Source organism: Oncorhynchus nerka, linkage group LG13 (assembly GCF_034236695.1).
Source record: "Oncorhynchus nerka isolate Pitt River linkage group LG13, Oner_Uvic_2.0, whole genome shotgun sequence".
NCBI lineage: Eukaryota > Metazoa > Chordata > Actinopteri > Salmoniformes > Salmonidae > Oncorhynchus > Oncorhynchus nerka.
This window is the reverse complement of record NC_088408.1, coordinates 38,191,046-38,207,256: the sequence shown is the minus strand read 5'-3', so window position 1 is coordinate 38,207,256 and position 16,211 is coordinate 38,191,046.

The window sequence follows — 16,211 nt, the reverse complement described above, 5'->3', positions numbered from 1 at the left end:
AGCACATTATTTTCCTGCTGGCTCAAATTAAGATCCTACGTCTGTACAGTAACAGTAACACTACAATATGAGGCCTTCCCTTGTACACTCTCTGTGCCTGCCCTCCCACTGGCATGCAGATGGCATGTTATTTTCTGAGGCACTGTACTGATAGATCATTTATCAGCCTCTCAGCCTGCTCTCTCTCTCCGTGCAACACGTTCCAGTCACAGCCTCGGCCCACACATGAGATAAGCATCGAGAAGGCATCCATGGCCCTCCCTCTGGCACAGATTACTACAATAGAGGTATTGTCTGGACGCATGATGTTCAAGCACACTCACACACACCATACATATCATGGACCGTACACACGACACGAAATCATGCAACTCGTATCCACACACAAGTGATGGCTTGTTCTAGCTGGTCTCCTTGTCTCCGGTCTAGATTTTTGTATTTTTGCTAGGTGTTATTGTTCTGCCAGTTGCTGTTAACATGGCCTTTGTGGGCTGGGAAAGGGAAAGTATGTCTGCATAGCTGTGGCTTTGTCAGGAGGAGTCAATGTATGCCAGTCTGACTTGCTCATATGGCTTCGTATAGCCCCTGCTGATGACTACACTCGAGATGCACTGGATTCTTTACGGATGATACTCCAGGCATGATTCCCTTGTCTATTTAACACTTCAGAAAAATCTTCTATTTATGAAATCTATGTCTTGCCAGTGCTCATAAACTACTGTATATTTTGTGGCATTTTATACCAATGACATAATCGAGTTTCAGAGATTTTAAACCCTCAAAATGACCACATCTAGACAGAAATAATGTTAATTTCTATGTTCTCTATTCATAGTAATAGTGAGGTAACATGACTCATCAGACAAAATGCTAAAGGAAACTTGAATGCTTCTACCTCTGTAATTATGAAGCAAGTTTTCCTCTGGAAATGGACACAAAATAATCATAGTTTATGCCCATGATTCCAACCACTGTGCTATTAAGGATGATAGAGGGAAAATGCAAATAGGATTCAGCCAATTCAATTTCTGTTTTCCCGTCCACTTTGCTCCTCACAACTGGCCAAGAGTTTCCTTCTGGACCATTACCGATGCTGTATTTTAATTTGATCATCCTGTTGTTGTAGGAATTTTCCTGTACAAAAGAAAATGCAAACTTGTAGAGTATTCAAGGTTTAAAAAGGCTTCTAAAGTTTGAAATTTCCACTTAAAAAAATGCAGACTTGATTTGCCCTAATGAAAAAGGTAGCAACCCCTACGCAAAATGTCCATTAATTAGAATCCACATAATAATTCACATTTCCTGTTGCTGCATGTTTATTTGGCTGCTATAGCCAACTGGCTCAAATTAAGTTCCTACATCTGTCCCAAACAAATGAGTTTCTCAAAAAAAGCTGAAGTTGCTGCTTGCAAGTTAATTCAGTGCATTCCATTGAAAGTGCAGGCTTTCTAAAGTTCCTGAGCAACATTTGTGCACAATCAGCACGTAGACAGACCTCTAGTCTATGCTAATGGAAGATGCCCAAGTGTCGTCTTCGCCCCTGACCCGACCTTTTGTTACCTCACTGCCGGAGTAAGAGGAGTTCAGCAGGAGAGAAGCGTCTTTCTAACATTCTCTCCCGGTACCAGGGGTGGCAGTGTGATGTTTATGGAGAATTGTGGTGGGTATTTCCTGCACATTCAGCGGCCTGGACTGAATTGAGCTGTTCCTCCTGGCTTTTTTAGCAGGGCCTATTAAAAGCTCACTGTGCATGTCTGCTTCACATCAGGATGCGGGGCTGTAATTACACCACCCAATTAAGGCATGGGGATGAGTGGAGGAGCACAAGGGTAGAGGTTTTTCCATCACCCGCCCCTCTGCCCCCTCTCTGCCAGCACGTGGCTACTGGGTTGCCAGGTTACGCCATGCAACAGGCAGGCCTGTTCCCTACTGTAATAAGTTAAATGGATTTGAGAAGCCATGAAATTCTGGTTGTTAAACCTAAATTGATGCACTTCCTCTCAAGTTGTAATTCTATATGAGTAGTGGCCTTCTGATGGGGTATAACACTAAATAATTGAGTTATGGTATATAAATAACTTCAAGGCCCGGGCCACATTGGTCATTTATTGATGCTGTATCCACAGTGTCGTAAGAAAATATTGACAATTACACTGTTCGTTCTTGTGGTCAACTATGTGGTGATGACAGTAACAGCTACTCTTAATGTTGAGATATGATTGGTAATAATCACTATCTGCAGAACGCTTTGTAATTTGATCAACTGGAAGTGACTTTAAAGAAATAAAGGTGGATAACCTCGGAGGTACTGTAGTCTACAGTTTTCCATCTTAATTCCATTTCATGTAGAATATCATATATTGAATAAGACCATTTAGATTGCATAGTGAGGCACTCCACTTCAATTCAATCAGGTTTTAACCTTCAGTAGTTGGAAATTCCCATTGGTGCTAAACAGATCAAAATACAATGGAACTGATGAATTAATGAACACCACATAATACCCACTGTTTGTAAGATTACATGAATAAATGTATTTTGAGAATGTAATTACACTTGAAGTGTCTCTCTCTGAATTAGACACATTTTCTGAATCTGAATTTTCTAACATCAAAGAAGAACAAGTGTTTTGATTGGCTCATTTGAAATCAATTTCCTTGGACAAGCAATACTTAGTTTTTTGTCAACCCATTTAGCTGACTGGACTTGCACCAGATTTTATTCACAGAGCTGAAGTGTCGAGGTTCTCAGTCTTCCCCAGTTCAAGGCTGGCCAACCCACTCCGCCCCCCACCCCCCACCCCCTCCCCACCACTTCTTCCCTATTGATTCCATGCCAGCCAACCCCTAATTTCAAGTTGTGAAAGGACACATTCCTTTCCAGCTGAGTAGGGGGTGGTGGTATTACCCAAAAGATTAGCCCCTTTTATACCCTCTGCCCAGTAAAAATATCATTTTGGCAGCGTTTCCCCTACATTTTTCTCTCAGTTGTCTTGGTATGTGCTTTTCAAGTTGGCATTTTATTTTTCTTCTTGCATTCCAGCTTTCCCCACAGACAACACTCACTTCCTGTACTGTGGTGGATGGGCCGCTCAGTTGGAGAAGGGGAGTTGGGGATCCTCTGACTCTATGGCAAGCCTCATGCAAAAGCAAATAGGCCTCGTAAGACAAACCTCTGAAACGATTTCGTCTTCCATCCAGATCTGTGCGATGTGGTGATTTATCACCGCCAAGATCTGTCACTTTGAAGCGACCCGAATTCTTTAATTGGACAGCTGTTAAAAGGTACTTTGCAATTCCTTTCCCATTAAACCACTCACGTTTTGAAAGTAGAATAAACCAAGAAATATAGTAATTTCCTTTGGGGACAGCTTTGACTAGAAATGCAGACTTTTTCCCTTTTAAAGAACTAAGCCTCCCGTTAATGAGGTTTTGAATAATGAAAGAGATTTTTGCATACATGGACTTTCGACAAAATTTGTTTGCTTTTTAGTCTTACTTAGAGAAACACAAGGATATGAGCAGTCCTCTTCCCTGTGGATCACATAATCTGCTGGTTTAAAATGTCATCAAATACTTTGGCAATGTAAAAAAAAAAGATGTTATATTAAAGATAATTAAGCATGATAAAACAACGTTACATCAAGAGGTGCCATTGTTAGTGCATGACTCTTTCAAATGCCTGAGAAGATGTACACTGAGTGTACAAAACATATTGAGTGGCACCCCTACCCCCTTTTTGTCGAAAGCATTCCACGGGGATGCTGGCCAATGTTGACTCCAATGCTTTCCGCAGTTGTGTCAAGTTGGCTGGATGTCCTTTGGGTGGTGGACCATTTCTTGATACACATGGGAGCATTGCAGTTGCAGTTCTTGACACAAACCGGTGCGCCTGGAACCTACGACCATACCCCGTTCAAAGGCACTTAAATCTTTTGTCTTGCCCATTCACCCACTGAATGGCACACATACGCAAACCATGTCTTAATTGTCTCAAGGCTTACAAATCCTTCTTTAACCTGTCTCCTACCCTTCATCTACACTGATTGAAGTGGATTTAATAAGGGATCATAGCTTTCACCTGGATTCACCTGATCAGTTCATGTCATGAAAATGGCAGTGTTCTTAATGTTTTGTATACTCAGTGTAGTTCGAACTAGTGCCATTACAATGCATTTGGAAGGCCACCCAGAGCATTTTTAAAGTGTGTCCAAACTTCAGTTCTCTTTAGGGGCCCACTGGTCAAATTGTGTGTGTAGGAGGTATCATTTGGAATCTTGGTATGTGTCCCTCTCTGTCTCTGAAAACAAATTTAGATCATTTCAAACAACACCTCTAGTATTCTCCTCTGTGCCTCAAAAGAGCCAGCACACATCCAAGCCATTCTCTTTTTTCAAAGAGAGAACACTGCAACTACAGAGTGATGGGGAATCGAATTTTGTTCTGAGGGAAGATTAACTTTGGCAGAGCATGGTCGAAATCCTGTAGTGCTGTGTTGAACCGTGCGTTTTCTAACTGCACCGGCTGACCCCGGCCAACCACTAATGGTTTCTCTGAGACACCACACAATAGGCCTCTAATAAGAATGAGATGACGTCTGTGAGGGATGGCCATCGTCACAGAATTCACAATAACATGTCAAACCTTTTATGGCTATTCCAGTCATCTCAATAAATGGCTACATTCATTTCACTGCCATGCTGACTCCTACACAGGAAGAACAATCACCGCTAGAGATTCTCATTTGGCAATCTGTGAATTATCCAGTTTTGGACAAATAGCTTCTATGTCTATGTTTCTTTTAGCCTATGTAATGAAAAGCTCATCTTAACAAATTTAGTTATTGACAGTACTTACAGTGGGGCAAAAAAGTATTTAGTCAGCCACCAATTGTGCAAGTTCTCCCACTTAAAAAGATGAGAGAGGCCTGTAATTTTCATCATAGAAAAAAAATCCAGAAAATCACATTGTAGGATTTTTAATGAATTTATTTGCAAATTATGGTGGAAAATAAGTATTTGGTCACCTACAAACAAGCAAGATTTCTGGCACTCACGGACCTGTAACTTCTTCTTTTAGCGGCTCCTCTGTCCTCCACTCGTTACCTGTATTAATGGCACCTGTTTGAACTTGCTATCAGTATAAAAGACACCTGTCCACAACCTCAAACAGTCACACTCCAAACTCCACTATGGCCAAGACCAAAGAGCTGTCAAAGGACACCAGAAACAAAATTGTAGACCTGCACCAGGCTGGGAAGACTGAATCTGCAATAGGTAAGCAGCTTGGTTTGAAGAAATCAACTGTGGGAGCAATTATTAGGAAATGGAAGACATACAATACCACTGATAATCTCCCTCGATCTGGGGCTCCACGCAAGATCTCACCCTAGTGAATGACCTGCAGAGAGCTGGGACCAAAGTAACAAAGCCTACCATCAGTAACACACTACGCCGCCAGGGACTCAAATCCTGCAGTGCCAGACGTGTCCCCCTGCTTAAGCCAGTACATGTCCAGGCCCGTCTGAAGTTTGCTAGAGAGCATTTGGATGATCCAGAAGAAGATTGGGAGAATCTCATATGGTCAAATGAAACCAAAATATAACTTTTTGGTAAAAACTCAACTCGCCGTGTTTGGAGGACAAAGAATGCTGAGTTGCATCCAAAGAACACCATACCTACTGTAAAGCATGGGGGTGGAAACATCATACTTTGGGGCTGTTTTTCTGCAAAGGGACCAGGACGACTGATCCGTGTAAAGGAAAGAATGAATGGGGCCATGTATCGTGAGATTTTGAGTGAAAACCTCCTCCCATCAGCAAGGGCATTGAAGATGAAACGTGGCTGGGTCTTTCAGCATGACAATGATCCCAAACACACCGCCCGAGCAACGAAGGAGTGGCTTCGTAAGAAGCTTTTCAAGGTCCTGGAGTGGCCTAGCCAGTCTCCAGATCTCAACCCCATAGAAAGTCTTTGGAGGGAGTTGAAAGTCCGTGTTGCCCAGCAACAGCCCTAAAACATCACTGCTCTAGAGGAGATCTGCATGGAGTAATGGGCCAAAATATCATCAACAGTGTGTGAAAAAGACTTACAGAAAACATTTGACCTCTGTCATTGCCAACAAAGTGTATATAACAAAGTATTGAGATAAACTTTTGTTATTGACCAAATACTTATTTTCCACCATAATTTGCAAATAAATTCATTAAAAATCATACAATGTGATTTTCTGGATTTTTTTTCTATTATGAAAATTACAGGCCTCTCTCATCTTTTTAAGTGGGAGAACTTGCACAATTGGTGGCTGACTAAATACTTTTTTGCCACAATGTATGCTCTCTGGCTGAGAGAACATGTTATTTCACGGCCTGGAATGTGAAAGTACGGAAAAAAGTGGTCCAGAACATTCAAAAACACCAAAGTTATGGACATGGCCATGCATAAAATGTGATTACTTGTTATAACCATTCTCTTTCTCCCATGAGTAGTTTGAGTATTCATCATGTATCATATAATCCGAAGTCACTTCCACATGTTCCACCCAACATTCCAAATAAATCCAAATGAAAAGGTCCATGGTTAGCCTGTCATCTTCAACATCTCTCCCCGGGCTGTGGGCTGCATCCACATCATGTATGCTGGAGGAGTTTTCCTTGGATGGGAGCCCTGAAGGTCTATAGGATTTATGATCTGAGTTAGCCTGGTTAAAGCCCCTTCCTGGAGAAGCTAGGGGCTGTGCCCCTTCTGGATGTGATGAATGAAACTAAAGCCTTTCCCACCTGTTGTGTGCGAAAGGGATTAAGAATCAGGGTATATTTCTTATAAAGGACAGAGGAAAAAAGTCAGGCATTAACTCTGTATCGTATCAATTACAAAATACACTACATGACCAAAAGTATGTGGACACGTCAAACATCTCATTCCAAAATCATAGACATTAGTATGGAGCTGGTCCCCCTTTGCTGTTATAACAGCCTCCACTCCTCTGGAAAGGCTTTCCACTAGATGTTGGAACATTGCTGTGGGGACTTGATTCAATTCAGTCATGAGTGAGGTCGGGCACTGATGTTGGGCGATTAGGCCTGGCTCACAGTCGGCGTTCTCATTCATCCCAAAGGTGTTCGGTGGGGTTGAGGTCAGGGCTCTGTTTAGGTCAGTCAAGTTCTTCCACACCAATCTCGACAAACCATTTCTGTATGGACCTCACATTTTCCACTGGGGTATTGTCATGCTGAATATCGAAAGGGCCTTCCACAAACTGTTACCACAGTGGGAAGCACCGAATTGTCTAGAATGTTATTGTATGCTGTAACGTTAAGATTTCCCTTCACTGGAAATAAGGGGCCTAGCCCAAACCAAGAAAACAGCCCCAGACCATTATTCCTCCTCCACCAAACTTTACAGTTGGCACTATGCATTTTGGCAGGTAGCGTTCCTCTGGCATCTGCCAAACCCAGATTTGTCAATTGGACTGCCAGATGATGAAGCGTGATTCATCACTGCAGAGAGCACTTTTCCACTGCTCCAGAGTCCAATGGCTTTACACCACTCCAGCCGATGCTTGGCATTGCGCATGGTGATCTTAGGCTTGTGTGCGGCTGCTCGGCCATGGAAACCCATTTCATGAAACGAACAGTTATTGTGTTGGTTCGAGTGTTGGGCCAGTAACTGAAAGATTGCTAGATCAAATTCCTGAGATGACAAGGTACAAATCTGTTGTTCTGCCCCTGGACAAGGCAGTTATCCCACTGGTAGGCCGTCATTGTAAATAAGAATTTGTTCTTAATTGACTTTTCTAGTTAAATAAAAAATACTGCCAATGTTTGTCTATGGAGATTGCATGGCGGTGTGCTCATTTTTATACACCTGTAAGCAATGGGTGTGGCTGAAATAGTCAAATCCATAAACTTGAAGGGGTGTCCACATAATTTTGTATATATGGTGTATGTATTCCAAATGTATTCCAAATGTACATTTCAGATTCAGAACCTGGACTTGGTTTATTCATGATGTTCTATGTCTAACTGCCAACAGCCGAAACATGCCTATGGAGATTCTGGATTCAAAGAGTGGAATTTTTATTTTTTTGTCTGAACCATCAGAGTTCTGCTGGTACATGGGATTCTAATGGCTTTAACACTCAACTGTCTGCTGAGATTTAAAAGCACCTGGATTTGTCATAAAATGTATTTGAATTATTCTTATTCTTATTCTTTTCTTTTTTTTTTACAATTCACAGCGGGCTTTCAGAATGTCTTTGTTTCATTCCAATTCATTTTTGCACTGTTAAACATCTATATCTCTTACGGAACATTACAATGGCCTTAATTTTATGTCTAAAGTTCACACAAACATCTGTTGCTAATCTCTGTCCGGTTGTTTAAGTATGTCTTCACTCATTATCACGGATTCATTTCAAGTGAATAACATTGACTGGTGTTCATATCTGTAACTTTACACTCCTGTAACAGCAGAAGCGCTCAGGGACGGATATCCTTCATTGGTTTGATGTTGTACCCGACAGTCGTAGAATTGCGTTGCCCTTGAGGGGGAACTCACTCATTCAGCTTAACCAGCTTAATACAGTATCAGTGGTAGAACCAGAGGCAGTTACAATTACATGCCATATACAGTAAGTCAAGTGTGGATGGTGAAGTTGCAGAAGAAGCACATTACATTTGCCACATGCTATGGCCACTCATAACAATAACAAGAATGCCAGTAGCAGCAGCTGCCTCCTTTTCATAGGTTGTCTAATTGGAGCGATGATAGAGGTGGCTTGTGGATGGTGATGATGCTGCTGTTAGATGCTGTCTAGCTTCCTCCTCCGGATGATTTCCCCAGGGAACATTGTGATTAGGTAACACATAGTAAATGGCGGGCCCTTTAAACAGATGTCTGTAGATATTAAGCTAATGAACTGTTTCTCTGAGAGTCAGGCTGTTCTGGGCTGGCGGACGCTGGGGCGTGCTCCTGTTCTCAAAATGACACTCGTTTCAGCGTGCTTGTTAAACTTAAGCTGGCCAACGACAGCTGTATTTCAGGAGGCATGTATTTGTCCCTGAAATCTACTTGATCTGGTGTTTGTTTAACTTTTCATGGACATCCCTGTGTGTACATCCGGAGGACAGAGTAACCATAAAAAATAATCACGCAGCTATAGTTTTTTCCATCCCTATCCAAAGTATTTTTCCTTGACAGTCATCATTTTCATTATGTTCGAGAAACGATGTAGCCTTTCTGCTTTTTGTTGAATCAGACCATATTACCTGTATCTTTGCAAATATAATAAGATCACACTTATAAGACTCTGTGTGAACAGAGGGACGGTTGACATTTCTCAGCAGATATCGTTTGGAGATACATAAATCATGCTACATAAATCATGTACTCAATAATGCAGGAGTTTCTGTGATAGTGGTAGTAGAGTATGTTCCCTCAGTAGAGTCGGATATGACGTAACCTGACGGGATGTAGCAGAGCAAGCTGCAGCAGAACATATCCTCAGAGGTCAGGGGTCAAGTTCAACAAAACCATCTCCTCCAAAAAATCCGTTGTGACCAGATTATATCCTGAGCCCTAATTTGAGCCAATGATCCTTTTACTGTATCTAACATTTAACTCTGCTTGTGCTGGAGGTTAAACGACTTGGTGAGAGGTGACTAAGAAACGTTTAATGCCGGAATGTCGTTACGTAACAGCCACATGTGCTAATGCGATCTGAAATGCAGCCCCTCTAGATGGTACAAGTTCTCTTTTATTTACTATCCTGGCAAAGAAGAGCACGTCAACACCCTTAGGCATGGTTCAGCCTAGGAAACAGAGGAAGAGGAGGGATGCAGATGGAGAAAGACTCAGCGAACCGATAATGGGAGCTTAGCAGCTTTGATTGAGTCAAAAAACAAAAACTTTTCTTGAAGAAATGCCTCGCTGTTCTCAGTGAGCTTATGCACTGTTTCAGAGGGAATACTTCTCCACAGGCAGCCAAGAAACACACGTACGTACACTCTCACACACGCGCCCACACACACACACACAATACAAGCCCATAGGGAATGGAGAGGAAAGGGAAGAGCTCAAACCTTTACAGTATAAAATATGCCAAGATTCCTAATATCCCTGAGGTCACCTTTGGTTTTGGTCAAGTAAAACTCATCTTGGCCGTTGGTCACATTTAATCGCTTCATTGTCTCCCAGCCAAGTTTTTTCCCTCCTCCCCTGTTTGAGGAAGTACCGTAACAAACAAGGCTTTAGTTTGGAAGGTAGAAAGGATTTGAGTCATCACATTTTAAGTCACAGTAATGGCTTGAACACACATTCTCTTTCATTCATGGGAGAATTTAACAGCCTCGATAAGTGACAATGAAAGGCAATTCATTCTAGTGGAAGGGACAAAGATGCATTACAGTTTTTTTCCCAACTGCTTACACACGTTTTCAAAACGGTTTCCTTTTTTTCAAAGCTCTACACACAATTCCCAAAACTGCACACACAAAATGCCTTCAAAATGTAACACTGCGTTCAAAATGCCATAAACACATGTCGGAATGAAGCATTTGCATCAAATGGCAAACACTGCTTTCATAATAGTACATTTTTGGATCTACGATGTAAACACTGTTGTTCTAAATCTAAAGCTCTTTGGTCTTTCAAAGGCTTATATCTACATTTCAATACAATGTTCTACAGTGAAAGTAATCTGCTGAGAGGGGTAACAAGTACACTGTAAACACCAATGCGTGTGTGTGGTCCCGGGGGGGGGGGCAGTCACCAGTGCTAAGCTACGCTTCATCTCTCCTCCGGCCTGGGTCTGGCCACAATACTTCGTCCACATCACAAGATACGTTTTGTCTTGCCAAACATCGAGGGAAGTATCTCCTAGCATGGCGTATCCAACCTTGGACAGAGGCAACCTCTCTGTCCCCACATGCGTCCTCCATTGCCTGGAGAAGCGGCATGCGGGCATAGGGTTGGCGATCATACACTTTCCAGCTCCAGGCAGAGAATAATTCCTCTATGGGATTTAGAAAAGGTGAATATGGGGGTAGGTACAAAACTACAAATTGTGGATGGGTGGCAAACCAGTTTTGGACCTGAACAGCCCGGTGAAAACTAACATTGTCCCATAAAACCACAAATCTAGCAGGCTCCTGATCTGGATCAGGGACAAGCATTGTGTAAATTGCATCCAGAAAAGTGAGCATATGGCCGATGTTGTACGGACCCAGTGTGGCATTGTGATGGAGGACCCCATTTTGAGTGATGGCAGCACACATAGTTATATTACCCCCACGCTGTCCAGGGGCATTGCTAATTGCCCTCTGTCCTATTACATTTCTTCCGCGGCGCCTGGTTTTGGTGAGGTTGAAGCCAACCTCATCCACATAAATAAATTCATGGCGAATTACGTGGGCATCCAGCTCCAATACTCTCTGTAACAGACAAAAGGTGAACGCACCAATTTGTAAGTCGCTCTGGATAAGAGCGTCTGCTAAATGACTTAAATGTAAATGTAAAAGGATATACAGATGAGTAAATATGGTATGTCTGAAGTACTGGAAGTAGTGTTGCATACATACCTCTACAAAGTCATGTCGCATATTCTTGACTCTGTCAGAGTTACTCTCAAATGGCACCTTGTAAAGTTGTTTCAACGTCACTCGGTGCCTTTGGAGGATGCGTTGTATGGTCGACAGGCTTACAGCATTGATGTTGTTAAATATGGTGTCATTCTTCAAGATATGCTCTCTTATCTCTCGAATCCTAATTGCATTGTTGGCCAAAACCATATTTATAATTGCAGTCTCTTGTACATCTGTAAACAAGTGTCCTGGTCCTCCATGATGTCTTTGCCTTTCCACTCTGTACAGAATTCAAACACAGTATGTGTTCAGCATAGGAACTGTAAACAATGTACAAAAAAATGTAGTACAGCATGATAACCAACCTCATTAATTCAATGCAGTGCAGTAAATGGATGGCTTAGAGTTACAAATGTTTATGCAATACTATGCGGTCATACGTATTTTACAGTACATTACTGTAATGCTAAAATAGTCATTAGATAGTTGCATACCTGTTCTCATTTCTGAAGGTTTGAATTATGGACGCCACTGTAAATCGACTCAAGTTGGGCTGGACTCTCAGTCCAGCCTCTCTCATGGTCAAACCGTGGTTGATCACATGATCAACAAGTGTTGCCCTAATCTCATAAGAGATGGCTCTCCTTCCTTCTCTTCTTTGCCCTCATCCTCTTCTTCCTATTCCTCTCCCTCCTACTCCTCTTGCTCTCTGTCCATTGTTGGCATCCATTGTTCAAAACAGGTAATCTGACCTTTGACCTATTTATAGGCCTATACTACAGTAAAGCAGTGATTGGTTAGTGATCAGTTAAGCTATTAGTGTTTGCACATGTGAGGAGTGTGTGTGTGACCTGGTGAATAAGTGTAGCATTTTGATTGGTTGTGTTTGGAAAAGGAGAGCAAGTCACTTCCTGTTAGATTTTTGTGTTTTAGGTAGAGAATTGTGTGTAGTGTTTTGAAAAAAGTGTTTTATGCAATTGACAACTGAGTCAAAGGCTGAGAAATAGCTTATGGTTTTGGATATTTGGTGTGTAGTTTTGCACTTTGAGTGAGAGGTTTCAAAAATCGTGTGACACGAAAAGATGTTGTGTGTAAGCAGTTGGAAAAAACTGTAACAGTCACAGACAGGGTGCCTTCAATGATTCCATTGAAGAGATTCCATTGAATTCCAATGCAATGGTAAGACATCATCCACCATAGGTACTATTACAAATGTTTTGATAACTGATAACAATTTGAATTGATTTAAATAAATGATTTTCAGGCAGCTGCAGAAGTCTGATTTAAAAGTCAGCAGAACTGCTAGTGAATAGTGCCTTTTCATGTGCAGAAAATCTGTTTGAATTCTATTTTGCCATTATTAGATGTTTGAAGCTTGGATGTAGATAAATATCTTCTTTCCTCTTTAGACAGTGCGGTGTGACGCTATATTAAACACTGAGGCTGAGTAATTATATAATGATGGAATCTCAGAGTAATTTAATTTACACCCACTGGTAACAGTAATGCCAAGGATGAGCACAGAAATTGACTGAGCCCAGACAAATTCTAATTGAGTGGTCGTCTTCACACACACATCGTGAGTCTGTGATCTGGTCATCCATAATAGGCGGTGGATTAAACAAGCACAGCCATGCTTTATCTTGGTTAATTAAGATATGTATACACAATCTAGTCCGCCTGCATGTAGAAAAGCATTTCATCTTAATCCTTAAGCCTCTGTTGGACACCCTGTGATGTGCCAAGATAAAGCAAGGCCAAGACACCTGCCGATAAGTGGAAACAGGAAGTAGACGAGATAATCCTCTTATAGTGATGGAGGCGTTGAATAGACGAAGCTGTCCTGGTGTTGATGTAATAGCACTAGTGATTGATTAACGTAGTTCCTCTCGGATGTTCCTTTTCTATACCCCACTGTGGAGATGGAGCTGTGTTGCCTGGCTACAACAGTGGTAGAATAATGCTGTAGATGTTACCATGTTATTTTGAATGTAATAACAGTAAGCTGCAAATACAGCACATTGTCACCCATCTCGTGGGTGGACTCATGGACTTTTTAGGTAAATGTTTGCCTTTGAAGCTCGGCAATACTGAAATGGCTTATCGACAATTACACACCTGCGATCCAGATAAGCACCAGGGCCTATTAGAGCGTCCAGTCCTGTCATTTGTGATAATTGCCCATGTCCCCAGACTTTCTCTGTGTGAGTTGATATGTCGCAGAGTAATGTGTCCTCAAATGCGGCACTATCAATGGATTGAATTACATCATTAATTTCTTCACGATTGAAGTAATGTGCCTGACTTCAGAAAACAAGACCTTTCCACACCCTGAAACCATACAACCCCTTTACCCCCCGAAAGATCCCTGTCGTCAAGTGCCCTACATGAAGTGTGTTGTGTGTGTCTGCGTGAGTCATGACAGCCTAGACACAGAGGTATCATCCTGCAGGTCCCAGAGGCCCTGAGGTGTGTAGTGTGGCAGAACATGGGCAGTGATTACCTGAACTGCCGGGGGATTTCTCTACCCCCCCCCCCCCCCCCCCTCTAACGGAGAGCTTTCCTCGTACACCCGAAGAAGAAGAAGCCACTTAGCCGATAACGATGCCAAGCCTCACCCGTCCATGACAGCGATGACGAGAGCGGGCACACAGAGCGAGCGTGCCCATCTGCCACTGCCTCATCATCCCTAATATGGCAGGCGTATCCCTGGGAGACCAGCAGGGGGTTATTGGAAGTGAGCAGGCGATTACCAGCAGAAAACAGGCTATAGCCATCAGCCAGGCACCGCTAGTATATAATAGAGACAACTAGAATTATTCTATATGACAATTTTAACACAGTGAGATCATGATAGAATAAAGCATAGCAGTAATGATTTTAGTGATTAACATTGCCTAGTAAATTACAAAGACACACGTCTGGAGACTACACATGTCTAGAGACTACACATGTCTGGAGACTACACATGTCTAGAGACTACACATGCCTAGACACTACACGTGTCTGGAGACTACACATGTCTAGAGACTACACATGTCTGGAGACTACACATGTCTAGAGACTACACATGTCTAGACACTACACATGTCTAGAGACTACACATGCCTAGACACTACACATGTCTGAAGACTACATATGTCTGGAGACTACACATGTCTACAGACTACACATTTCTAGAGACTACACTAGTCTAGACACTACACATGTCTAGAGACTACACGTGTAGAGACTACACATGTCTAGAGAATACACATGCCTAGACACTACACGTGTCTGGAGACTACACATGTCTAGAGACTACACATGTCTGGAGACTACACATGTCTAGAGACTACACATGTCTAGACACTACACATGTCTAGAGACTACACATGCCTAGACACTACACATGTCTGGAGACTACATATGTCTGGAGACTACACATGTCTACAGACTACACATTTCTAGAGACTACACATGTCTAGAGACTACACATGTCTAGACATTACACATGTCTGGAGACTACACATGTCTGGAGACAACACATGTCTAGACACTACACATGTCTAGACACTACACATGTCTGGAGACTACACATGTCTAGAGACTACACATTTCTAGAGACTACACATGTGTAGAGACTACACATGTGTAGAGACTACACATGTATAGACATTACACATGTCTGGAGACTACACATGTCTGGAGACAACACATGTCTAGACACTACACATCTAGAGACTACACATGTCTGGAGAAAACACATGTCTAGAGACTACACATGTTTGGAGACTTCACATGCCTGGAGACTACACATGTCTAGAGACTACACATGTCTAGAGACTACACATGTCTAGAGACTACACATGTCTGGAGACAACACATGTCTAGACACTAAACATCTAGAGACTACACATGTCTGGTGAAAACACATGTCTAGACACTACACATGTCTTTGAGACTACACATGTCTAGAGACTACACATCTCTAGACACTACACATGTCTAGACACTACACATGTCTAGAAACTACACATGTGTAGAGACGACACATGTCTGGAGACCACACATGTCTGGAGACTTCACATGTCTAGAGACTACACATGTCTGGAGACTTCACATGTCTAGAGACTACACATCTCTGGACACTACACATGTCTGGAGACTACACATGTCTAGACACTACACATGTGTAGAGACTACACATGTCTGGAGACTACACAGGTCTAGAGACTACACATGTCTAGAGACTACACATGCCTGGAGACTACACATGCCTAGAGACTACACATGTCTAGAGACTAAACAAGCTACACTTACAAGCCAATCATTAACATCAAGAGCTTGATTACTATTGATTCATTGCCAATTAGTCATTTGGAAAGTCACCAGCACTGTGAAATGAGGATGAAATGCCTTTGTTTGTGTATGTTTATGTCCCATGGCGCTTGCTCTATTTGATAACAGAGTGGCCCACCACAAAGCTCTGACATTTCCTGTCTGCCAGTGCCAGTGCTGCAGGTGTGAACCAGCTCAGTCTCGCATCACTTGCTGGAACGGCCCCCTAGAGGAACAACGCCTCACTGGTTTTCAAACCTCTGTTTTCCCCATCAGCGCTGCCACTGGTCCCACACTCAGATGTGGCCTCG